The 25675-nt window shown below is 40.4% G+C and overlaps 1 protein-coding gene and 1 non-coding gene across 2 annotated transcripts in view; both read right to left on the reverse strand.

Moving 5' to 3' along the window:
• CTNNA3 (catenin alpha 3) overlaps positions 1-25675 on the reverse strand; it is a 767102-nt gene that overhangs the window by 644321 nt on the left and 97106 nt on the right. The window lies entirely within an intron of this gene.
• Positions 5639-5744, reverse strand: LOC148130818 (U6 spliceosomal RNA). Its single transcript, XR_015749641.1, has one exon. It is a non-coding gene; the product is annotated as a U6 spliceosomal RNA (small nuclear RNA).

Consider the following 25675-nt stretch of genomic DNA (forward strand, 5'->3'; position numbering starts at 1 on the left):
ATCGTTTAAGTAACAGGTTTTTATTTTTTTTCCTCCCTCTTGTCATGAATTCAGCTGACTTGCCTCTTTATAGAAATAATCATATATAATTTGCATCAACTTTAATGAGCACTTGCGTCGCAGAAGAGCTTTTCTTACAGAGTAATTCATACCTTTAAAAAAAATCTGCATACAAAAATGAACAAATTCAGGACGATGCATTGTAGCAGATCAGAACAGCTCCAGTGTATATTTTAAGGCTTGATTTGCCCCATTATGAGCCAAACCTGACTTAAAAACCCAACAAAAAACCTGAAAACAAATGTGTCCTTGATTTCAACAGCCCTTACTATGCTGGCTGGAGAATTCTGGGAATTGAAGTCTACAAGTCTTAAAGTTGCCAAGTTTGGAGACCTCTGCTGTAGATAGTTTTATTATTAAAATCCATATTTCTAAATAATGTTCAAATTAAAAAGATATTCCATACGAGAATGAAAGACTCACCAAAATTTAAAAACATTTTTTGTAAAGTTCCTGCTTTTATAATACCTGTGTTCAGGCACTGAGTTTTTTCCAAAATGATCTCAAAATCTAAAATCAGTCTAAAAATTCAACATGTATAATATTTCCCTTAAATATGTATTGGTTCAGAGGTAGTATTCAGCAGGCTCTGACCAGTTCTGGAGAAACGGTAGCAGAAATTTTGAATAGTTTGGAGAACCGGCAAATACCACCTCTGACTGGCCCCGCCCCCATCTATTCTCTGCCTCCCAAGTCCCAGCTGATCGGCTGGGTCTTCTTTGGTTGCCCTGCACAGGAAAACAGAGTTGGAAAGCAGGTTAGTGGGGTGGGGAGGGAATGGGGATTTTGCAGTATCCTTCCCCTGGCACACCCACCAAGCCATGCCCACAGAACCAGTAGTAAAAAAAAAAATTGAATCCCACCACTGTATTGGTTGTACCCAACGAGTAATGAATTTGGCAATATCCATAAGTTTGTGGTGATGAAACTTTTATTGAAAGTTCTGACTAAATAGACAATTGCAAAATTCAGTTTTCCTTACCTAACTGAAATAGACAAGCAGAATCATCTCAAAACTTGACAGTCTGCACTGCCCTATTCAAGGTCTCAGCCAATCCCCTTCATTCATCATCTCTCTCTTTCTTATCTTCAGTTTCTCCCACAAAATTCTGCCAGATATTTTTACCTGTCAATGTTCAATCCACACTGCATTCCCCCCCCCGGGGGGGGGGAATCTGTGATTAGTTCTTTGCCTAGAGTTACTTGTTCTATTTTTCTCTCTCTCTCTTTTTCTTACTGATAGATACTGTCATGCTGACGACATGAGGATGAGCATTGAGAGAATTGAACTTGTTATATTTAGTACTCAAATGTACTCCTTTTGTGTACCTAGCAACCATATTTAAATTATATTCAAACCTCCAATTCTAGGAGATACCATTATTTACCCTCCAAAAAATCATATTCCATTAATTCAGACTAGCAAACATAGTTCCTGGGCATGCAGCAAAGTTAATAAAGGAGCTGAAGGCTTCACCATCATTTAGCAAGAGGTTGTTTCCTCTGAGAGATTGCAAAGAACAGTCTTCTATTTGTAAATAAACTCTGTTGGAAAAACTGTCCAGGCCACCCAGTTTAAACCATAATGCAAAAGGAGAATAAAGTTTTCAAACTTCCCTCACGGCTGGTAGTGTCTACTGAGGATGTCCCAAAAAGCTTGAGCTCTATGCAAATTTGTTCTCCTTTCGTCATCAGGATTCTAGATTGCCATCAGGATTCCAGCACTTAACCCCATTTAAATCATGAGTCTCAAGCCAAACTTCCAAAACTTAAAAAAGGATTTATTGGGAGTTAAACTGTCCAGCACTGCCTGGGTGTAGCCAACTCTGAGGCATATAATTCATTGTCACCTTTGACCCTGGTTTTCCCCCCACCCCTTGGGTGTAACATAATTCATATTCTCCAATGGGACACCTCCATAGCCAAGAGTCATCAATCATGCTCTCCAGTTAGAATTTTGTGTGGCAGAAACTTCAGTCACCTAGTTACTATCTTTGAAAACATTTATGGAATGCAGTTTTGGTTTGCAGGTTGCTGCACTGCTCCCCCCTCCCTTTCTGTTGGCAGCTCTAAAAAGACCATAGAAATCTTTTATGAGTTGACAGATTGCATTTTTTAAAAAAAACAATGCTGCTTATTATCTTCTCCTTGATCTCTGCAGAGTTAGCCCCAGAATCTTTCTGGATAGGAACCGAGAGCAAAGAACACAGAGACAGTGGGTTCTAGTCCTCCCTGAGACATCCTGAGTGATTCTGAGCCAATAATTCTCTCTCAACCCAAGCTATCTTGCAGGGTTGTTTTGGAGAAAACTGGAAGTGAGAACATTATGAACACAGCCTTGAGTCATAGAAAATAAAGGCTGGAGATGGATAGATTGATGATAGATAGATAGATAGATAGATAGATAGATAGATAGATAGATAGATAGATAGATAGATAGATAGATAGATAGATAGAGATAGATTTGTAAAAAGGATGGAAAGTTAAAGCAGCTACCTTCAATTGTAATCAGATCAACTAGTGGTGAAAGATGATGAAAACTGCAGTGGAGGGCTACAGACATGGATACAAAAGAAGTGGAACATGCATTGCACCACACAATGCTCATTTTATCACTTGACATTGCTGCAGACACCACTAACAGTAACCTTAGGAGGGGCTGGGCCAGAAAAGCCTTCCTGCAGAGTTTTCAATAGGATCTGGAATGTCAATCATACAGAACACAGATAGAAATGTGTGTGTGTGTATATATATAATATACTGTATATACTCGAGTATAAGCCTAGTTTTTCAGCCCATTTTTGTGCTGAAAAAACCCCCTCGCTTATACTGAGTCAGATTCCCTCTGAAAAAAATGGTGTGGAGATCCGGAGCTGGGCAGGCGCTTCCTGCTTCCGTGTTTCCTTTGCAACTTTTAAGCATGGGGGTAATCGGAAGCAGAAAAGTTCTTGCATGAGGATATGTTTTTCTTTTTTTAACTGTTTTTAGTGGGGGGAGACTCACCGTCATGTGAGAATGCTCAGACACGAAATCTATCCGCCCAAAATAAGTGTGTGTGTGGGGGGAATTTTAACAGAGGAAGATGTAGGAGAAGGCAAAGCGACGGAAGATCCTTCAGGGGAAACTGAGGGGAGACTCACCCTTGGTCCAGATGAGCCCCTTCCCCGCCCTAAGGAAGCAGAGGCAGCCAGCAAGGGCAGGCAAGCCCCGCTTCACAGACTCCGTCCGTCTTCACTCCCACCCACCCACCCACCCAAAGCCACGAAGTCCCCCAATCGCAAGCCCAGAATCGCCCTCCCTCAGGGGCAGCAACGACGCCCAGTTTTCCCGAGACAAGAAGCTCCGCCGTGCAATGAAAGCGCCCTGGCTCTAGGCTCGCGGGCTCAGAAAACAACGCGAGCCGAGGTGGCTTCGCCCGCTGCTTCTCCAACATCCAGCACCGCCCTGTTCTATGTGCCGGGCCCGGCAAGTCCGAGCAGCCAGCGCGTGGAGCAGGACGGCGCCGGAGATTGTTGGCTGCCTCTTTTGCAGCACGGGAGGCCTCTCCGGCTGGCCAGCTGCTCTCCTCCTTCTCTGCCTGTTTGTTCTGTGTGACCGAGGAGGAGGAGACCGCCGGCTGGTTGGGGAGGCTTTCTGTGCCGAGGAGGCGGCTGCTGGTGTCCGGCTTTGCTCCGCTTCTCCGATGGTCCGGCGGCCCTGTTCTTTACTTGGGCAGCCAGGCGCCTGCAACGGCGCACCACGGGCGGCAACAGGCAGTTCCACCCGGCTCCGCCAGGTGTCCGGCTAGGGCTGTCGGGAGTTGCTGCCGCCAGTGCGGCCCCAGTCCCGTCGCCGGGAAGGGAAAGGCAAAAAGGAAGAGCATGGCAGGTGCTGAGCGCAGGCAGAGAAGGAGGAGAGCAGCTGGCCAGCCAGGGAGGCCTCCCGTGCTGCGAAAGAGGCAGCCAACTATCTCCGGCGCCGTCCTGCTCCACGCACTGGCTGCTCAGACTTGCCGGGCCCGGCACATAGAACAGGGCAGTGCCGGATGTTGAGAAGCCGAGCGGAGCCGGGATCATTAGCCGCCTCTTTGCAGCACAAGAAGCCTCCCAGGCAGAGAAGGAGGAGAGCAGCTGGCCAGCCGGGGAGGCCTCCCGTTGCTGAAAGAGGCAGCCAACGATCTCCGACGCCGTCCTGCTCCATGTGCTGGCGGGTGTCGTTGCTGCCTCCTGAGGGAGGGCGATTCTGGGCTGCGCGATTGGGGACTTCGTGGCTTTGGGTGGGTGGGTGGGTGGGAGTGAGGACGGACAGAGTCTGTAAAGCGGGGCTTGCCTGCCCTTGCTGGCTGCCTCTGCTTCCTTGGGGCGGGGAAGGGCTCATCTGGACCAAGGTGAGTCTCCCCAGTTTCCCCTGAAGGATCTTCCCGTCGCTTTGCCTTCTCCCTACATCTCCGCTCAGGTGTCCGGCTGGGGCTGTCAGGAGTTGCTGCCGCCAGTGCGGCTCCGGTCCCGCATTGCCTTGGGAAGGGTGGGGCAAAACCAGGAGCCGCTGAGCCTGAGCCTCCGGTGCTGCTGCTGCTGTTGGTGCTGCCGCGGCTCTTCCTTTTGCCTTCCTTCCCGGCGACGCTGGGACTGGGGCCGCGCCGGCGTAGCGACTCCTGACTCAGGGGCCTCCGAGGAGGGGAAGAGAGTGACTCCTGCCTCCCGCTGTCATCATCATCATCTTCTTTTGGCTTAGTGAATCAATTAAACCTTTCATGATAGTGAGATCGTTTCCCAAATTAATTATTTTTATTTTTGAAATTTACCAGTAGCTGCTTCATTTCCCACCCTCGGCTTATACTCGAGTCAATAAGTTTTCCCAGTTTTTTGTGTAAAATTAGGTGCTTCGGCTTATATTCGGGTCGACTTATACTCGAGTATATACGGTATACACACAAGAATATATATATATATTCTTCCTTTGATAAGCAGAGTGTTTCTTAACCTTGGTAAGTTTAAGTCTCCCTGGCTGGAGACTTTGGGAAGTTGAAGTGCACGCATCTTAAAGTTGCCAAGATGAAGAAACTCTGCTTTGGATCAATGACTAATTTTCAGACACACAGCCCCTTAACGATGCTAGAAGTGCAGCGGCTTTGCCCCTTTTTTTCTTTCTGCATTTAACACATTAAACAAGCATTAAAGGAGCTTTTAAGTCATCTATACAGACAGAATGAGGTGACAGAATTTTGATCAAGTGATCAAGAGGGCCAGAACACATATCCCTCTCCAAATGGAGATGGCTGATACTTTTAATTAGCTTTCCTTCCAGAAAGGAAAAATAAAAAACCTAATGCATCATGTTAGGTATTAGCTGGGATAAAATGCTACTCTCGAAAATCATTCAGAGTTATGCTTGTTTTCTGATCACAGACAAGCATTGTTACAGGAGAACACTAAAAAAAACCTGAAGTTTATTCAACAGCTCACAATAGAGAATAACGCTCTGTAATCATCGACTCTCTTTGACCCCAGCTAATCTTACAATATCTAGCAACACAGACACATCATTATGTCTACACAGAAATACGTTTGCATACCACTATCAAATACAATATGTACTGTAAAATGTGTTAATTTGTTTTCCTTCATGGCAAGGGCCTTGCCAAGGGACCATGCTAATCTTCTCTATATCATTCTCTTCTTAGCATATTTGCTGCCACCCAACCATGTAATGGATGTGACGCTTGACTGAACAAAATCTGCCTTCATTACTGAGCCTCTGCTCTGCCACTCTGAGTGGGCTTACCTGGGTGCTGCTCTTCAGCAGGATCCATGACTAAGCAATGTTTTGACTACAGGGCTCTGGACCACACTGGAAAGCATCCCTCATTTTTGCAGTTTTATTTAAAGCCCTCAGAACAGTTTACAGCAATCTGTAGGGTCAGAACAACAACAATAGTCTACAGTACTATTCCTCCCTATTCAGTGTGACAAATGCTGGTGATATAAGCTCTCGTATGCCTCCTTCCTTCAAATTAGATTTCCAGACATCTTACAGATTTTACTGACAACATAGTGCATTTCAAAGACAGATGCATGGACACAATTTTCAATATGCAAATATTTATCAAAGGAAAGGTAATTCCCTTTGCTACTAGTACTGGAAACATAGGAAAAAGCAAAGCACTGTGTAATAGAATTAATATTCATGAAGAAATTTCTGAAGTACTGGAGGCAGGATATTTAAGTGAATTCTGCGTTCTAAGAGATACGAGTTGAGATGTTAAAGAAATTACAATGGAAATGAATGACAAAAAATATTTTTTTCGACAACTGCTTTAAAGCAGCAGGCTAAAAGTTATGGTTAAATTAGTAAACTTTCAACTTTGTTTATGGTTTACATGGTTGGGAAGGCACACATTTGCTGTGTATTTGATATTAAAAGTGGTGTTATAATTTGAATATTGAACAAAAGATAGAAACCAGCAGCACATTTATTTTTCATTAAAGCCTTTTGATATGCAGAAATTATTGAACCTTATTAGTAATTTCCAAAGGAACATGGCAGCTGAAAAGACCAAGTTTCTAACATCTGATCGTTTGTTTAATTATGAGAATATACTGGGAATTTTCTCAATTACACCAAGAGCCTAGTCAAACTGTACAATAGAGAGTGACTCAAGGGCATGACAAGATAGAGTAGCCTCTCCCTGAGGATCTCCCAAAAGCAAGGACATCTAGAGCAGTGGTGGGAATCAAAAAAATTTACCACCAGTTCTGTGGGTGTGGCTTGGTGGGCGTGGTGTGGTATAGCGTGGCTTGGTGGTTGTGGCAGAGGAAAGATACTGTAAAATCCCCTCCCCCATCCCACTAACCTGCTTTCCAGCTCTGTTCTCCTGTGCAGGGCAACAAAAGAAGACCCAGCCAATCAGCTGGGACTCGGGAGGTGGAGACTAGATGGGGGCGGGGCCAGTCAGAGGCAATATTGGCCGGTTCTCCGAACCACTCAAAATTTCCGCTACCGGTTCTCCAGAACTGGTCAGAACCTTCTGAATACCACCTCTGATCTAGAGATGAAGTAGAAGCAGCAAAGAAGACCAGAGGTGAATGTAATGGTATGTGAGAAAGACCATGAGAAACAGGGTGAAGAGATACCGCCTAGGGAAAAATCAGATAAGAAGCTCATAGCTGCATAAGAGGCAGAGAAAGACGTGGGGCCTTTTCTAACTTCTCAGGCTATAACGGACATAATGGGAGATTTTTATTTTCAGACTTTTTAAAGTAGCCTTACAATTTAGAAGTATTAATGCATCGGATTGTGTTTCCTGTATGGCCTCCCTGGGAAGGCTTGCAAGATTCCACAAGACAAAACTAGAGATGTTGAGTGGAATAACATTTTGTGATGGGAAGGATCAGAAATCTGAGATAAGATTTAGATTTACTGTATTTATTTGAAAAGACTAGGATTTTCCCAAATATTTTACCTTTCACGTGGGAAGATTTTTTTTTACTATGTTATGAAGGCAGATCATATTTCCAAAAGGCATGGGAAACCTTTTATTTCCTTTCTGTTCAATCATGTCTGATTGTCATAGACTGCCTGGGCAAATCCCTGCAGTTTTCTTGGCAAGGTTTTTCAGAAGTGGTTCACCATTCACTCCCTCCTAGGGTTGAGAGAAATAATCCACTTGGCTTCATGCCTACGGCAGGACTAGAACTCACGGTGGTCTCCTGGTTTCTAGCCTGATGCCTTAACTACTACACCAAAATGGCTCTCATGGGAAATCTAACTGCCATGTAAATACAGCATTGGGAGACATTTCAAATAGATATGAGCCTATGAAGATGTACGGTAGGAGGGTGGGATTCTTTATTTGAGTGGCCTCCACATTTATTTAGTAGAGTACGTGACTGCAAAAGTGTCAGAAACAATGAGAGTGAAAGCTTATTAGATTTATTAAATTTCCCCAGCAAACTCCTGTTAGCTCTCTTTGTTCAGTCAGGGTGCTCTGACTTCAAAGCCTACCTTGTCTTTTATTCCTCCTATAGTCTCTGCTTCCTCAGCAGGATGTGACTAATCAATCGCCTACAATGAGCAATCATCAGCTCTCAAGACACACCAGCTGCAATCAAGAATCCTTGAGGAAAGAGCCTTTCCACCCCTCCTAGCTCGCCCCACATTCCCTCAGATCAGTTAGCTTCTCCCTTTCTTCCTGTGGAATCAGAGGTGCTATTCAGCCAGTTCTGACAGATTCTGGAGAACTGGTAGCAGAAATTTTGAGTAATTCGGAGAACCGGCAAATGCCACCTCTGTCTGGCCCCGCCCCCATCTATTCTCTGCCTTCTGAGTCCCAGCTGATCGGCTGGGTCTTCTTTTGTTGCCCCGCACAGAAAAATGGAACTGGAAAGCTGGTTAGTGGGGTAGGGAGGGAATGGGATTTTGCAATAACCTTCCCCTGGAGTGGGGTGGAAATGGGGATTTTACAGTATCCTTCCCCTGCCACACCCACCAAGCCACACCACGTCCACCAAGCCACGCCCACAGAACCGGTAGTAAAAAAAATTTGAATACCACCACTGTGTAGAAATCCAATGGGGACCTGCCCCTTTTCCTGTTTGATAAGCCAATGTTTAGGGGTACCTTTCAGCCATTTTAATACTTCGTGTGACTTGTCCTACCCTTTCAGAAAAGCTTGCACAGTAAAAGGCACGGTTCTCTTTGCATATAATTGCAAACCATCTACCCACCTAAAGTGATAAATTTAGAAATAAAACCACTATGTTGCTGTGGCATCTAAGTAACCCTGCCTTGACTGTTGTGGTACAGGAAAGCTGGTACAGAAGATGATAACAAGCCGGGGTGAAAAACAACAGACTTGACTGATTTAAGCTTGCTTTTTGCTGGCCACATGATACTTACCAGATCTGATAAATGCTTGTTTTGCTGATAAGAAATGCTTATTAGGGAGACATCTGCTTGTTTTGTTAACCTCTAGGAGCACATGATGCTTGCTGGAGACCATGAATATAAAGCTGTTGGGACTCGATTGGCACACCTGCTTTGAAGAAAAATTCCCAGGTGGCCTATTCTGCACAAAATAAGGTTGTTCCTATCTCTGCCCTTGGTGTGTGATTCATTAGGCGATAGCATACCAGGCACGATCCAGTGGTTCTTGGGATAACATGAGATAATACACTGAACTAAAACTCTCCTTGCCACTTATCCTCTTGAGTTTGATTTCTGATTATATCTGCTCTTCTAATAACTCCACTAAAGTCTGCTGTTGCTAGACAAAATTTATCTTGCCACTTGATTTTAGGCACTATCTGCAAATAGGCATTTTGAAGTATTGTTTGGAAGTGTTTTAGTTTTTCGTATTGAGGCCTCTAAGAGTCCTGTGAGTGATAACACAGAAGACAGAAGTCTGTGTTTCTAATACATCTTTCCCACAAGAACAGTCTTTCATTATCATTAAGCACCGTTATATCTACCCTCAAGGGTTGCTGCAGGAAAAATATTAAAGTGGGATGTATATTCTCAAATACATTTGATATTTTTAAGGTATTGAGTTGCTTGGGGATTTCCAACTACCAGATGTTTGCCTGAGGCTTCCAGGATGATCATGTAAGCTACCCTGAGTCATGGATAAGCAGATAGCCACAAAAACTGAACTTAGAAATTAATATTATAGCCTTAGTAAGACCACATCTAGAATACTGAATCCACTTTTTGTCACAGCATTATGAAAAAAATATTGAGACTCTAGAAAGAGTGCAGAGAAGAACAACCAGGATGATTAGGGGACTGGAGGTTAAAACATATGAAGAACGGAACTGGGCATGGCTAGTCTAGTGAAGAGAAGGACCAGAGAAGACATGATAGCAGTCTTCCAATATTTGAGAGGCTGCCACAGAGAGGAAGGGGTCAAGCTATTTTTCAAAGCACTTGAAGGCCAGACAAGGAAGAATGGATGGAAACTGATCAAGGAGACATTCAACCTAGAAATAAGGAGAAATTTTCTGTGAGAACAATCAACCACAGGAACAGCTTGCCTTCAGAAGTTGTGGGAGGAAGTGATGAAGGTCACTGGAAGCTTTCAAGGAGAGACTGGACTGCCATCTGTCAGAAATGATGTAGGGTGTTGTGCTTGGGCAGAGGGTTGGACTAGATGACCTACAAGGTCCCTTCCAACTCTGTTAATCTGTTAAATCTGTTAAAAACTGTTGATATCTGCATATCTTTTTCAGCATTATTTATGTATTTATTAACTTTATTTGCCATCTACCTCATATCTAATAACTTTGGACAGCTTATGGCATAAAAACATAAAAACCATTACATAACATTGTCACAAGCAGAAGACTCCAACTTGCAGGTCATATATTTTGCATGGAGAACAATCGAATTCCCAAGATGGCAATGAGATGGAAGCCCCCCCAATGCCAAACAAACAAGAGGATGCCCTCAAAATACATGGCAAAGAATGTTTGTAGATGACTTTAAACATCACATGAGAAGACACTGAAGTACTCACCCAAAGCCAAAAATGCTGCAGATGCCTTGCTGCCCAATATGCTACATAGCATAGTAGCAGCTAATGCTATGCTAAAATTAAAAACATTAAAATAAATAGCACATCTATTATTCAGTCATCTTTTATATCTAGAAGTATATGGGAAGACAGCTCACATGGTAGGAGTTTCTGCTCTGCCCTCTATTTCCACATAATATGAAAGGAAACCAGTAATACCAAGAGGATAAGTCTTACGAAAAGAGGGAATTCAGCTTTGGCGAGAATCTAGTATCAGCCATGTTTCCATGCTGGGTGATTATCTGCTGAAGGATAATTCTTTTCTGCTTGTCTCTAAGGCTCAGTTTCTACTATGGAAGCTTGCCAGATGGAGCACAGTGTACCTGTTTTGAGCAGCTATTAGGAGCAGCTCACCTAGCATAGCAGGCAGTCTACTCTTTGAGAAAATAGAGTACTTCTAGGGAATTTGCCTCTTCCAAAAGCATGGAAAATCCTTGCTAATGATTGAAGAGCATTCAGAGAACACACTTGTTGGCAGAGCTAGGGGTTTCACTGTAGAGCAGGGGTCTCCACCCTTGGCAACTTTAAGACTTTTGGACTTCAACCCCCAGAATTCCTCAGCCAGCTTTGCTAGGAGTTGAAGTCCACAAGTCTTAAAGTTGCCAAGGTTGAAGACCCCTGCTGTAGAGCAGAGCAGAGGACAGCAGAATAGAACAGAACAGAAACAGAACAGAAGACCAAGTGTGACCTAAGCAATTTATCTTCAGTGCATTAGCTTTCACTAAACAAAACAACAAAATCATTATCATTATCATCATCATATCATCATCATTTAATAATCATTTAAGAGATGAACAGAAATGGGCTCCAGTGACAAACTTAACTTTTGAAAAGCACTCTCACGAAAGTTCATTTTAGCATGAAAAAAAGCATGGGTCAGCAGAGGAGTTCCCCTGAAACCTGGTGTCCCTTGGGTTATCAGTTGTATACATTTTCCCAGATTCTGGTGTCTTCTGACTCTTGTCAGAATCCAAGGTATGGTATACTCTCCAAAATGCTGGGTCTGAATGCTGTTTAGTTGTTCCACCCTGAAAAAAATCCATCTTAATTATTACTAAAGAAAGACCCAAAGTTTTACCTGGCCTCTGTCAGGTCTTCCATCACTTCTACTCATCTTTCTAAATTAACACGTGAAGTAAGCTCTTCTTGATTACTCCCTAAATCAGGGGTTCCCAACTGGCGGTGCGAGACAATATTCCAGGGGGTGCGAAAACTTAGATGTTTCAAAATTATACATAATTATTTACTTTTGTAAGGGGTGTGAGAATATATCAGAAGTGTTCTAGTGGTGGGAGTATAGAAAAGGTTGGTAACCCCTGCCCTCAATAAACAAGTTATATAACTAAAGTCTGTAAGCATGCGTGCATTTATTGAAGCTAGTGTTCAAGTATCCATCTATGTTCCAAGGTTTTTATTACTAATCCAATCTATATAGTAATGCCAAGCAGTAATCAATATATAAGGCACAATAGTACCTCTAAACAGGGGAGTACAAAGACATAAATATTCTGTCTATTAGAATAGTCCTATCTCAAAGGTGAGTTGTGCATTTGGGAAGGCAACAGGCCACTTAGAACATAGGATACAGAATAATGGGGTTGGAAGGGATCTTGGAAGTCTTTTAGTCCAACCCCGCTGTAGGACAAAACCCAGATGGTATGATAAATATGGCTTTCTGGTTTCCCTACTGCTACTCAAGTTGGGCTATGGATTTGACCACAATGAACATGAAAGCAGTTAAAACATAGAATTATTTGTAATATTTCCTTGGGTCTTCTGGGTTGCACAAAGAAGCAAACTTTACAATTCCCAATGAATGTGAATGAAATGAAAATCATCCAAAGATAGCAAAAATAGGTCATCTGCTCAAAAATCTGCCCTTGAATAATCCAATGCAGACTTTTAGATGTTTTTGAAAAAAAAACATAATATTTCCTTTATTTCAGTTTAATTGCAGTTGCTGCACCTTGTGGAGGAAGACGTATGAGCCTTTACACCTACTAATGTCTATGATAGAATCATTCAGAGAGGGGAGGGAGGGAGGGAGGGAAAGAGGGGGAGAGGGGGAGGGAGGGAAGGAGAGAGAGGGAGGGAGAGAGAGAATACACTATTAACCTGCCTAGAATATTCAGTGGGTGAAATTCTCTTTGTCAGATAATTGACCATGACATTTAGAAAGGAATTGATTAATAGTGGGGCAATATAATGTAGCCTTGTTTAATTCCTCTTACAGGAGAGACCAAGTCAGAGAACTGCCTGGCAGTTTTTATCTTACAATATGATTAGTGCTTCTGTGCATCTTGGTGATAAGATTAAACAGCTATTAATCAAGTATCTCTCTGAACTTCTCTCATAATATATTTCTAGAGATATTATCAAAAGCCTCCTTAAAACAAATGAATTGAATGAATAGCAGAATAGGAAGGAACCTTGGAGGTCTTCTAGTCCTAAACCTATACCATTGCAGACAAATGGTTGTTGAATTTCTTCTTAAAAACTCCAGTGTTGGAGCACCCACAATTTCTGGAGGCAAGTTGTCTCATTTAATGTCAGGATATTTCTCTTTAGTTCTAGGTTGGTTCTCTCCTTAATTTCCATCTATTTCTTCTTAGCTTCAGGTGTTTTGGAGAATAGGGGGTCAACCTATTCTCACCACTACATTTCATTTTGTAAGATAGGGCCCAGTGTTCAAGTCTGTCAAGATCCTTCTGTATCTTGAGCCTATCTTCTGGAGTGTTGTCTATTCCTGCCAACTGGGTGTTGTCTGAAAATTCTCCTTCTATCGCCTCATCTAAATCATTGATGAAGATGTTGAAGAGTACTAGGCTAAGACAGAGCCTTGGAAGACCAAGTAAATGATATCCACAGCATTTCTCTGGTCCACTAATTTTGTCACTTTGTCAAAGAATGCAAGAAGATTTGTCTGGTATGAACTGCTTTTGACAAACCCATGTTGGTTTCTGGTTATGACTTCATTAGCCTCTAGGTGTTCACAGATTATATATAATCTCACTTTTCAAAGTTTCCCAAACTTCTGGATTGTTTTTCCCTTGAGGATTCTCATCCATGGAATCCTTCTCAAGCTCTCTCTATGTTTATTGAACTCAGCTCTCTTGTAATCCAGAACTCTAGTTTGACTTTTTTCTATTGCTTGTGCTTGCATAATGTTGAATTCCAATATTGCATGATCATCTCACTTCATCCTCAAAGTTTCTGTAACTTCAACGCCTACTATTATTTCATCTGTGTTAATGAGAATTAAATCCAGTATGGCTGACTGTCCTGCTCCAGCTCATATGGACACACACCATGGAGAATTCAAGGAATTTATTGAAGTTTTCCAAGCCTTCCAAGAGTCTTCCCCAGAAAATCCTCATTCCAGTGACAAGGCAAACCTCCCCTCAAACAAGTTCCCAGTTCTGGAATAACTCCAGCATGAATCTATGAAGCTGGAGCAGTCCACAAGATAAAACAAAATAGAACCAAGGCAAGGTACTGGAGAACAGGGTTCAAGACAAAGGCAAGTCTAAGAGCCAAGTCCAAGAGTCAAGACAGGATCCAGGGTCTAAAATCCACAGTTGGGGTCAGGAAGCTCAACTATGAGACTGACAAATGCTAGGCACCAATACAGACACATTGTTCCCAGTGTCATTTCTCTCTTCCCACTGCGCTAAATAGCCAGCGCCCAGTGTAGCCCATTAAGAAAGGTGAAGTTGCGAAACATGTGTTCTGCTAAGCCACATTTTATGCTTCCTATGGATTATGTAAGTTAGAATGTGGATATTTACAATTTCAACAACTTGAATTTCCAAAAGACCAAGACACATTCACTCATGGATTTTCCATCTCAGCAACATTCATACTCGGTTTCATAATCCCCAACCAGCTCATCACTGCATTTCAATTTCTTATTTCATATATCACAGAAAAACAGAGCTAGGTCTTTCTCATTCTGACAACTTATAGCAGTTTTATAACAATAGAGAACAATACTGGACAACAGATGCTCCAATAGACCCTCGTGATACTCTAGACACAACTGTCATGATGCTCAAAGGTACTTACACAGTGCCACTTGTTGTGATTGACAGCTGGCCTAAATTAAACTATCTCAGAGCATAGATGGATGACTGTTGATCATCAAATACATTAAGTGCATGTCCTAAAGGGGACATATTGCAGTCTAGAAAACACCCCCGAGTAGTATTAAAGGCTGCCTGATGTACAATTTGATCATATAAATGGTTTGATGGGAATTCACAGCAGGCAAATAAGCTGTGTATGAAGGAAAGTCAGAGTAGAAAGCTTATCATCAGAATAAGGGAAAGGAAATAGTAGCACAACTGTTATGTATAGTTATGTACAGTGTATAGTTGTCAGTTGAAGTTCTCATTCTGGTCCTCTGTTGGAGCGGGAAAATACTCTATCCTGATTGGTTATTTGGTTGATCAGTTTCATATAAAAAGGAGCTGTGTCAGCCAAGGAGTTCAGCTGCCTCACAGGAAGTATTGAATAAAGAGCTGGTAGAAATCACTCTGGCCTCTCCTCCATTCTTTGTCCAGAACATAACATAACAACAAACATTTAAAGAAGCATCACAGACTAAAATAAGTTTGGCAAATAATGGTCATTATCACAGGAACTAGTACAGATGTAATGCAGCTGCGGAATGCAGCACACACAAAAGATCCTGCAGGTATCTCAATTAAGATATACTATAGCAAATGGAAAGCTATATTTTTTAAAAAGGGGAAGAATAAATTTAATTCAACATGTGCACTTTTTTATAAAGAACCCTGTTTAGTGCACCATCTAACACAACAAATGAATGGATACAGGTAGTCTTCTTGTCTGTTCAAAGTACATTTTATTCTAATATTAACCGACTGCACAAATTTAGTAATAATAAAAACAGATTTATTGGTATATAGCTGGAACAAATAAGTTGTTACGTGAGTTTTGTCCCATTTTACGACCTTTCTTCCCACAGTTGTTAAGTAAATCATTTTGCTTGTTAAACTAGTAACATGGTTGTTAAGTGAATCTGGATTCCCCATTGCTTGTCAGAAGGTCACAAAAGGTGATCACATGACCTCAGGACGCTGCCACCATCATTAATATGCCATCAGTTGCAAGTGTTAGAATTTAGATCATGTGCCCATGGGGATATTGCAATGGTCATAAGTGTGAAAAATAGTCATAAGTCACTTTTTTCAGTGCTGTAGTAACTTTGAACAGTTACGAAACCAATAGTTGTAAGTCAAAGGCTATCTGTATAGTGTAGTATAAAAATATACAAATTGATTAAAATACCAATTATAGTTGGAAGTAGTCACCAATTCTTTAGAAATGTTAGACTTGATATACTTAATTTTTACAGCATATATTTTATGTTGACATTCCATGACACTTATGTCCTTGGCCAGAACCAAATATCTGGAGTAAACCCCCAATTGATTACATTGTGCTCTTTCTTTCAACATATGTCTGGTACACCATACCCAGAACATAGCTGCTCCATGCATGGCTCAGGAAACCAGAGACCACTAACTTACTGTACTGCTCAGTGAAGATTTACTTCAATAGTCAAAAGATCTGCACCCCATGAAATGTTAATTCCATTCAAAATGTCATTGTGCTCATTCCCAGTTTCCACAGGAATGCTGAGATAAGGAAGTGCAACTTCACATGTTAGCAGTTACATAAACATGAATGACTGTGTGTATATCAACCATGTCCAAGGAGCTTTAGGCAGATGAGAAAAATGAGACAGGAAGAAAAAAAGAACATCATGGAGTACAGAAAGTTATTTACCACTTGTTGATTGTGCCCTGACTCAGAAGCAGAGCAGGAATCTATCTTTTAAAGTGGTGTCACTATTATTCTTTAAATGAACCCATATCTTTCAGATGCTATTGGATATGCTGTATGGGAGTGTGCTGTTGGCATCGGGAGATTTTGTGAGAATGCATTTATATAATGCTATTTACTGTGGAAGTCACTGGTCCTCTATAATTACGTTTTGAGCAGCAGAGAACATTTCCTTCAAACTACCCTATAGGATTAGCCATCTGTTGTTAGTAAATAGTCCTTCTTGAAGGCTGGAGGGCACTGATAATAACCTATTTTATAACTGAATCAATTCTGGAACAAAGAAGAAAGCTATAGACCAGACATTTTAACATCAGCCTCAGGGGAAACTAAGGAACTATCAACAGGGAGCAAATGGAAAGCAGTTTGATTGAAGACAAAAAAAAAACACCATGATTGAGGACAGGCAGATCATTGCTAACTGATCTAAGAGTCATCTAATATTATTAATGCTGTAATACAGTTGCAGTGCTAGGTCAAGCAAATTCCTATCAATGCTAGATTTTTTTTCTGACAGCAGCCATCCCAGATGTCTACAAGAAACCCATGAGCCAGCATTCTCTCACTGGAGCACAGCTTTAGCCTCCCCCAGGGATTCCAGAACTGGAACACTCTAACTCAGAGGTCGTCAACCTTTTGGACCTCAAGGACCACCAAACTCATACTTTTAAATCCCATGGACCACTAATATGAATTTTGAGTGACAGTGGCTTGCTGACGTTGGTGGGAGAGAGAGAGAGACAGATCCAATCTAACCTCAGAGGGTTGGCGGTGATGTTCTCTCTCTCTCTCTCTCTCTCTCTCTCTCTCTCTCTCTCTCTCTCTCTCTCTCTCTTCTACACACACACACACACAGATCCCTCATACATCCCCACGCCCCTCCAAGGTAGCCACAATCCTAACCTGCTTTTCAGCTCCGTTCTCGGGGGGGGGGAGAGACGGTATCCTGCGATCCCAATTAAAGAATGATCGATCAATAGGAAAACGGGGTGGGGGATTTTCCTGCAGACTTTTTTGGGGATTTTCCCAGGGTCTCTGCAGAAAAAGCAGAAGCAGCAGAGACCCTTTCCCCCCTCCCCTCACGACCTCGTGTTGTTCGCAATGCAAGCAACACAAGCCTTGTGTTCCCACAGGCCATGTGGGCAGTGCAGCCTTGTGTTCCCGTGCAGCTTGGATTAATTGCTTTGCGGGGTGCTTTGTGGGTGACATTTCTCTGCAGACAACCAAAATTTTCTTGTGGACTACCAGTGGTCCCAGCCCACCGATTGGCGACCCCTGCTCTAACTCACCACATCAAATGATGTCACTCAAGCAAATGATACATATTCTTTGCAACAGTTGACTAACACACAGTGTTGAACACTTATAGGATTATACTGTAGAGATGTCCATACTAAGCATGGAAGTATCTGCAGAAGCTGACCCCATTATAGCAACTTCAAGCATGTATCTAGATGCTCTGGATAACATACTGTAGCAGCTGAGCAGGGTGACAGAAGGAGATGATCTTAAAGTCTTGAGCAAGCAGAATTAGAGTTCCTCACAGAAGTGACACTACATGCCATCATTGTCCAAGATGGGCAATGCTTTTCAACCTGGGCATTGCTCAACTCATTTCTGCCTTTCCCAAGGACACCAAGGAGAGAGCCTAGCATTGAGATCTTTTGCTAATATTTATTTATTTATCTTTATTTGTTCAGTTTAAGGAATCAAATTGGATTTTTAAGAACCCAATTTTATCTTTTTATATTTCCTATCCATTGATGAAAAACACCCCTAAGATTAACTGAGTTTAAGAGATAGGCTGAGTGCCTTAAGCTCCTGCAGGTTCATTGGATGTTATCACCTCTGTAAAACTCATCCCTAATTTTTTTAAAAAAAATCAAAATGGGTCAACAGTGTGGCTCTGTCCACTCTGATGGGTTCTCAGCGCCATCTATGGATACAGAGGATTGTTGTGGGTAGCCATACAAATCTTATAAATAAATAAAAAGCTCTACTTGTTACCCACACAGCCTTATGTAGAGCTTTATGGCTAATGAAGGAACCCAGAAAAAGCAGATTAGATAAGCCTATATAGCTTTAAAGAGATTGCAGATGTTGATATTAGTCAAAGGGATCTGAAGTTTGTATATGGCTATTAAATGCTTTCACATTCGTACTGGTTTCAAGTTATTTTAGATCTTTCATAGCTGTTACTATTAGCATCAGTCTGAACACAGTTATATAAACATAATCTGACTTCCATTAATTAACTTTTACAGAATGAAACTGTTTGCCTGTTCCTTTTCTGGAGGAGAAACTGCCCTACGTTTACATTGTGTCCGTGAGTCTCTGTAGATACAGATGTGTATAGATTTAGACCTGTAATAATATTGATATTATCATGACACACATCTCCAGTATAGCACATTTATTTCCTGTTAAATTATTGCTTGGGGGCTTGCAAAAGAGTCTCCAAATCAAAGGTCTTAGCTTATGTGGAGCAGCATGAACATACTTGGGGTAAAATTTGCTTTGTTGTGCCATTGGCATTCTGACCAAAATGCACCCTAACTGTCTAACAGTCGGCTTACCATTTGTAAAAAATATTCCTGTGGCACAGGAGAATTAAGAATGGTAACCTGGATTATGCCTTCCCTATTTTACTAAAAAGCATTATGTAAAAACCTGTTATTATGTTAATTGATCAAAGAAATGATGGGCAGCAAAGATCAATATATGATCTGGTTTATCATTATTTTTATTCATGTATTTATTCGTTTGGGTTTATTTCCTGCCCTAATTCACGGAGATACCCAAAACCCACTCCTTTAAAAAGATTAAAAAGAATACATCAGCCGTACATACAAACAAAACAACTGCCAATTACCATTGCAATAAACCATGCATCAAAATAATAAACATCAGCACACAGATAGTAGGAGATTCCCACTTCACAACAGTTCCAACCCCTTGAGAATAGCTTAAAATGCTTAAAAGCTTTCCAGGAGAGTAATAGAGAGGGAGCTACTCTATCCTTGGGGTGCTGTTTCTCAAAACAGAGGGGAATGCTGTTTCTCAAATTAAATCGAATAATGTTATTGTGGTCATTAACCAGCAGAAAGATGTTTCTAAGAAGGACGTTTGTTTATTTATTTATTCAGAAAAAATGTTAAAAAGCACATCACAATTACATTCTTAATGAGCAAATATGAAACTATTTACTCTGTTTACAAATTCAAAGGTAGTCTATTTATATAATTAATAAATGGTGGTGTTGTGTACAGAAAGTCTCTGGAGTTTCCCCAATTGCACTCAGAGTCCACGGTTTCTAAGAAAGGTGTTTTTGACTAAGAAAGCTCACCCCCAGAATTCCTGAAGTTGAGATTATCTTAAAGAGTAAATTATGCAATATTATTTTAACTTAGAATATTAAAAAAAGGAAATGGTAAAGATCATAAATAAACCAGAGCTACTCCAATAGTAATTGGCAACGGGATTTCTTTTGCTAAGCAACATGGCTGTAAAGCATAAACCATGTGACTGCACCTCTTAGTGATGACATTTAGGCACTTTTGATCACCTTTTATTGAGCAAATCCTGCTATGTCAATAAGCACAGTATTATGTGGTTGTCACACGAGACCTCCTGCCGGCTTCCCCGTTGATTTTGCTGTCAGAAGCAGGCAGTGAAGATCACAAATGGTGACTGTGGGATGCATGGCTGGTGTAAGTACAAGTTTGGTCATAAGAACCACTTGCTCAGTGCTATTGACCATCCCTTAACGAATGGTCCTTAAGTGTAATGTTGTGAATCTGTGAACAAAGAAAGGGGGAGGATGTAATAGATCCATCAAAGAAAGTGAAGATGTAAGTTTAAATTTGAATAAAAGAGCTAAAATGCATGTCAGAAAAGATAACTAGGTATCAACAAGACTGTTGTGGGTGACATATCACACTAGGAATCTGTAGACTGGGTGACAGCTAGAAGAACCAGGAATGACCTTTGGGGACAACTGCATACATTTGGAATTAATATAATTGAAGGGTAAAATGGTGACAAAGTGAAAGGTACAGTAAAAGTGATTGGACTATTGAGAAACCCAAGAATGAATGAGTATGGTGATTCATATGTAGAGGTGTGTGCTTTCTGGAACTGATGGCAATGATGCTTGAGGGGGCGATGCCCATTTGGAGAGTTTAATGTCTGCTCTGTAGTCCTTTAAGAGCTTTTCCAAAGCTTGTATAGAGACAACAAAATTTGCAATGTAAGTTAAAGTGGATATAAAGAGGTGATTGACAAGTGCTGTTCTTTAACAATAGGAGAGGCCCATATCATATCAGAAGCATTCTTTGCCCATTTACACCACACCTCATTTTAAAGGTGAAAAAGACTGAATTAAAAGATAACTAGATCAGTCAGTTGGTATGGAATCTAATATTGATTATTTGTAACACTAATAATCAATTTACTGTAAGATCAGAAATTCCAGTGTAGGTACCCAGAGTCTTTCCCATTAGACAGGTGCCAGTCTAATTATATGCAGAGTTATTCATGGATTGGTTAGATTAATGTTTAAATTAAATGAATTTAGCGAGAATATGCCCAAGTAAACCAATTTAGTGCGGAGAAGTTATGCCAGGTAAGTGTGCATGTTCTACAGTCAGGATGTATCACAATCCATCAATCAGTTATGTAACATTATTTCAAATCAAGACATAGCATTACTTTGTGTACATTGATTTTTTGCCCTTAATGCACCTACAGTATAAATACTTCCTTATGTTTCCATTAGCATAGAATGTGTTAAGAAGGGAGCCAAATTATAAATTACTCTGCAAGTTAAATGTAGATATTTTATACTGCCTTCACTTCTCAGAATGGAGGATTAGGAAAAGGAAATATCTTAAATTGAAAAGGAAAATGTACTGCAAAAGAAAACTAGATTCTTTATTGTACTTCTATTATTATACCTACAGTGCATTGCTTGACATAATAATCAATTATGCAGGAAGTATACTCAAACAAATGCAGCACGGATCAAATAATATAATGGAATCTCAGGGAACATTACAGTATCTTCTAGAGAATTACTGTTCCACGTGTGCAACTTTCAAGAAAAGAAAATACTTTGAATCAAGCCTTCCAAGACTGTTTCATTCTGTAATCTTAATTATTTTTCCTCTGTCTCAGCACCTTACCTACATACTTAAGCTGCAGTTCTAAGCACCCTGACTCAGATAGTGAAACCCTACAAAGAAGCTGCAACAGAGACCTGTAGGTGTCTACACAAAAATAAGCTCCAATGGTTGATTTCAATAGAACTTGTTCCCAGGAAGGAGGCAGAGGTGACCCCTGGGAATGTTTACTTAAGAATAAACCTCCCTGAACTAAATCAGGTGTCCTTTGGAGTGTTACCGATTGCACTGTCCATTGTTTTAATTCTCCCGCTTATGTGAATTTATTATTATGAGTAACAGATAGACTAGAGGGAAGAAAGTAGAGGAAGAAGAAGAAATGCAATTTACTTAGTATTCAGCTTACATTTGGGGCTGCTTTCGAAGGGTTAGCCTCATGGATTTGTAATTTAAAATCCCAGTAAATGACTTCTTATGAAGATAAGCAAGCCACCTCAGCTATCTCAGTGTGCCAGTAGCCAGTAGCAGCAGCTTGACTTAAATGATTATTTTTGGCTGGCAAAACGAGAATCAGCCTCATTGTTGCCTGAATTTGCACAAAATTATATCCAAATGATCCTTAAACAAAAATCAACCTGTATGGCACATAAGAAAATAAATACCAGCAGAAGTAAACAAACAAAAGTTTGATACCGGAAATAAAATGGCTGAGCATACTGTTCAACCAAATCAAAATTAATATTTATGTAGTAGCATTGAAGCTGAGCAGAAGGGGGAATTCCACTAGTGACATTTCTCTCAACAATATAATGCTCTGGTTAAAAAGAGCTGCAGTAGCACCATAATTTTATTCCCTTTTATGAAACCCTCACAGGATCTTTTCAAAATGCAGGTTTTGTTTGCTTATTTAAAATATTTATATCTCACATTTCAAAACACAACTCCTCTGAAAGCCACCGAAGTCCTCAATGGCTGCGAGTATAATAATGTGTTTGGGGTCTGTCCATTAAGCAATGCCATCAATTGGGATCCCAGATATATGACTTCTCTGTTGTGGCACCTGCCCCCAGAATAATATCCGCTCAAAGATCTATGTGCTTCTCACCCGGATGATGGCATCAAGCTTTGAAAACTTGGCTATTTGCCCAGGCCTTTCCATTGTTCTGGGTTTTATTTTGTACAGTGCCCAAAGTCATCTGGAGGCAGGTGTTTTTAAATCTATGCAAATAATTAATTGACATAAGAAGCCCTGGGATTGTTTTCACATGACAATTGTTTAAAATGGGCAGTTAACAGGAAGAAGACGGCTAGTCAGAGCAGCTTTCTGTAAAAACTTTAAGCTGCCTTCTTCCTTCTCTTTTCAGGAATAACAAATGCATTCTGTGCCATATTTGCAAAAATCATCACTAAATTAATCTTCCACAGCAAGATAGTCACTGGTCTTATAGCATATGGTGGAGCACCATTACAGTAATGTGTTCCACACTTTTTTTCTTCAATAATAATGCCAGTGTACAGGATTAAAATAGGAATCTTTTTTGATCTGTCATATTTTTGAAAGCCTTGAGGAATAGAGAACAAAATCAGAGCACCAAATATTGTGGGAGGGGAAGGGAAAACATTTATGTAGGACAACAGCACGATAACTGTTAAATAAGATTAAAGCTTGCTTTACAGTAATGCATAACAATGACAATCTAATCACTGCTTCACTAACCGATTGAATTTTGTCAATTTTTTCCAGCAAATTATAATGAATATAAGGATTGTACCCAGCTGCTAGAAAGATGCATCCATATATAAAAGAAATACTGAATACATTTTCTGCCTGTTCTATCACACCTATGCTGATGAGAAAATTCATTTTATCCAAAGATTTACTGGCAAGGTAACCAAAATGTTTTGCTATATAAGCAATCATATATTTTGTTTGAATGCTTGATTTCTCTTGAAGTACTAAAATGGTATTACAAGATTTTCTTACACTATAAATAGGTGGTGTCTGAAGGGTTCTTCACATAATAGACACATGAAACAGTAACAGTGCTTTCTATGCTGTAACAATATGAATTGAGTCTAATCAGTACACTAAGAATATATTACATTGACTAAATGTAAATATTTTCAAAAAGGCAAACATATTTGCTCACTGTATAACTGTAACTTTGTCGCTTGTATCCTTACAATCTATATTGACTGTTTCCTAGTATGATTTGATTGCTTATTGTACCCTATGACTATTATTAAAAGTTGTATCTTATGATTCTTGACTCTTGATGAATGTATCTTTTCTTTTATGTACACTGAGAGCATTTGCACCAAGACAAATTCCTCGTGTGTCCAATCACGCTTGGCCAATAAAGAATTCTATTCTATTCTATTCTATTCTATTCTATTCTATTCTATTCTATTCTCACTGCAGCAATTGCAGAAGTCATAGGACATGTGAAAAGTTTAACGTATTTATTATGTCCAACATAGAATACATTCAGGTGCTTGAAATTTTGTCATCTGACAAGTGTATCTGCACATAGAGAGGAAAGAATTATAAGCATGAAGATCTTTAAAAAGTAAAATATATTCCTGGGAAAATTCAATTACTGATCTAGTACATGTAAAATAAATACAGTCAATCATTCTGATCCTGATTTGCACTTATTTTTCTCTATTTGAGATAACCCACATCTTTAGAGATAAGAAATTTGAAATCAAGTTAGTCTATCTGAGCAACAATCCCTCATGTCTCAAAATAAATAAATTCATCCAACAGAACTGCTTCCTTAATGGCCCCCAAAGTCCTTTTTTCCCCATTTAAGAACCAAAACCTTTCCTTTTCAGCCAGGTATTTTCAGTCCCAACTACTGTATTTTAAAAAGATTTTAACTATTTGATGAGACTTCTTTTTTTATTGTTAACTCCCTTAATTACCTTATGGGCAAAAGGTCAAGTTATCAACTGAACAAACTACTACTGCTATAGGGATATTGGTAAAGAAAATTCAGTGTTCTAATTAAGTTTCTGTATAATATATAGACTTTTGACTTCATTTAGACATAATTATCCTGGTCAGCAAGAAGGTGTTTTAGCAGATTCTTTTTGATATTTTTGAACTAGGTGTTAAGATTAAGATCGGCTATGAACAAAAATCTCCAATGTCAATAGAAGAGAATATTTATAGCTCAGGAATTAACTGAGCTTGGTTATTTGCTTGCAGATGTTTCATTACCTGACTGGTGATATTATCAGTGCTGATGAATATGAGGTTTGCTCCCTGCTTATGTATAGTAGCTTGCCCTCCCAGTTTTAGTGGGAGGGTTCTGGTTTTCTCTGTGGTAGGTCCCTAATAAGTATTGTTTTCTGCTCAGGATTGTTTGTCTGGTGATAATCCCTGCTTCTCCAGGTGTTACTTGCTGGAGAGAAAGTTATTCTATCTTTTTGTTTCCTACTTAGCTTTTTTTTAAAAAAAAAAAAGTCTTGTTTGAATCATATGTAAATGTTAGTGATAGCTGATTTATCTGAATGCCAGGAATTTCCTAGCATTTTTGGATTTAGCTTGATCTTATGTCTTTCTTCTTTAATATATCAATATTTTCTTCTTTAATTTTTAAAGCAAAGCAACAACAGTACCATACCAAAAAATATTAATGTTCATTCTGTTCAGTGGTGGGATTCAATTTTTTTTACTACCGGTTCTGTGGATGTGACTTGGTGGGCATGACGTGAATTGGTGGGCGTGGCTTGGTGGGCATGGCAGGGAAAGCATACTGTAAAATCTCCATTCCCTCCCCACCCCACTAACCTGCTTTCCAGCTCTGTTCTCCTGTGCAGGGCAAAAAAAGAAGACCCAGCCAATCAGCTGGGACTTGGGAGGCAGAGAATAGATGGGGGCGGGGCCAGTCAGACTTGGTATTTGCCGGTTCTCCGAACTACTCAAAATTTTTGCTACTGGTCAGAACCTGCTGAATACCTCCTGCCGAACTGGTCAGAACCTGCTGAATACCTCCTCTGATTCTGTTCACATCCGATTGCACTACCATTCTCTCAAAGGATGACCTAACAGGTCACAGAGTTATCT

This window comes from Notechis scutatus, chromosome 4 (genome assembly GCF_049901735.1).
Source record: "Notechis scutatus isolate UNSWTSFEM ecotype Mainland chromosome 4, rNotScu1.2, whole genome shotgun sequence".
Taxonomy (NCBI): Eukaryota; Metazoa; Chordata; class Lepidosauria; order Squamata; family Elapidae; genus Notechis; species Notechis scutatus.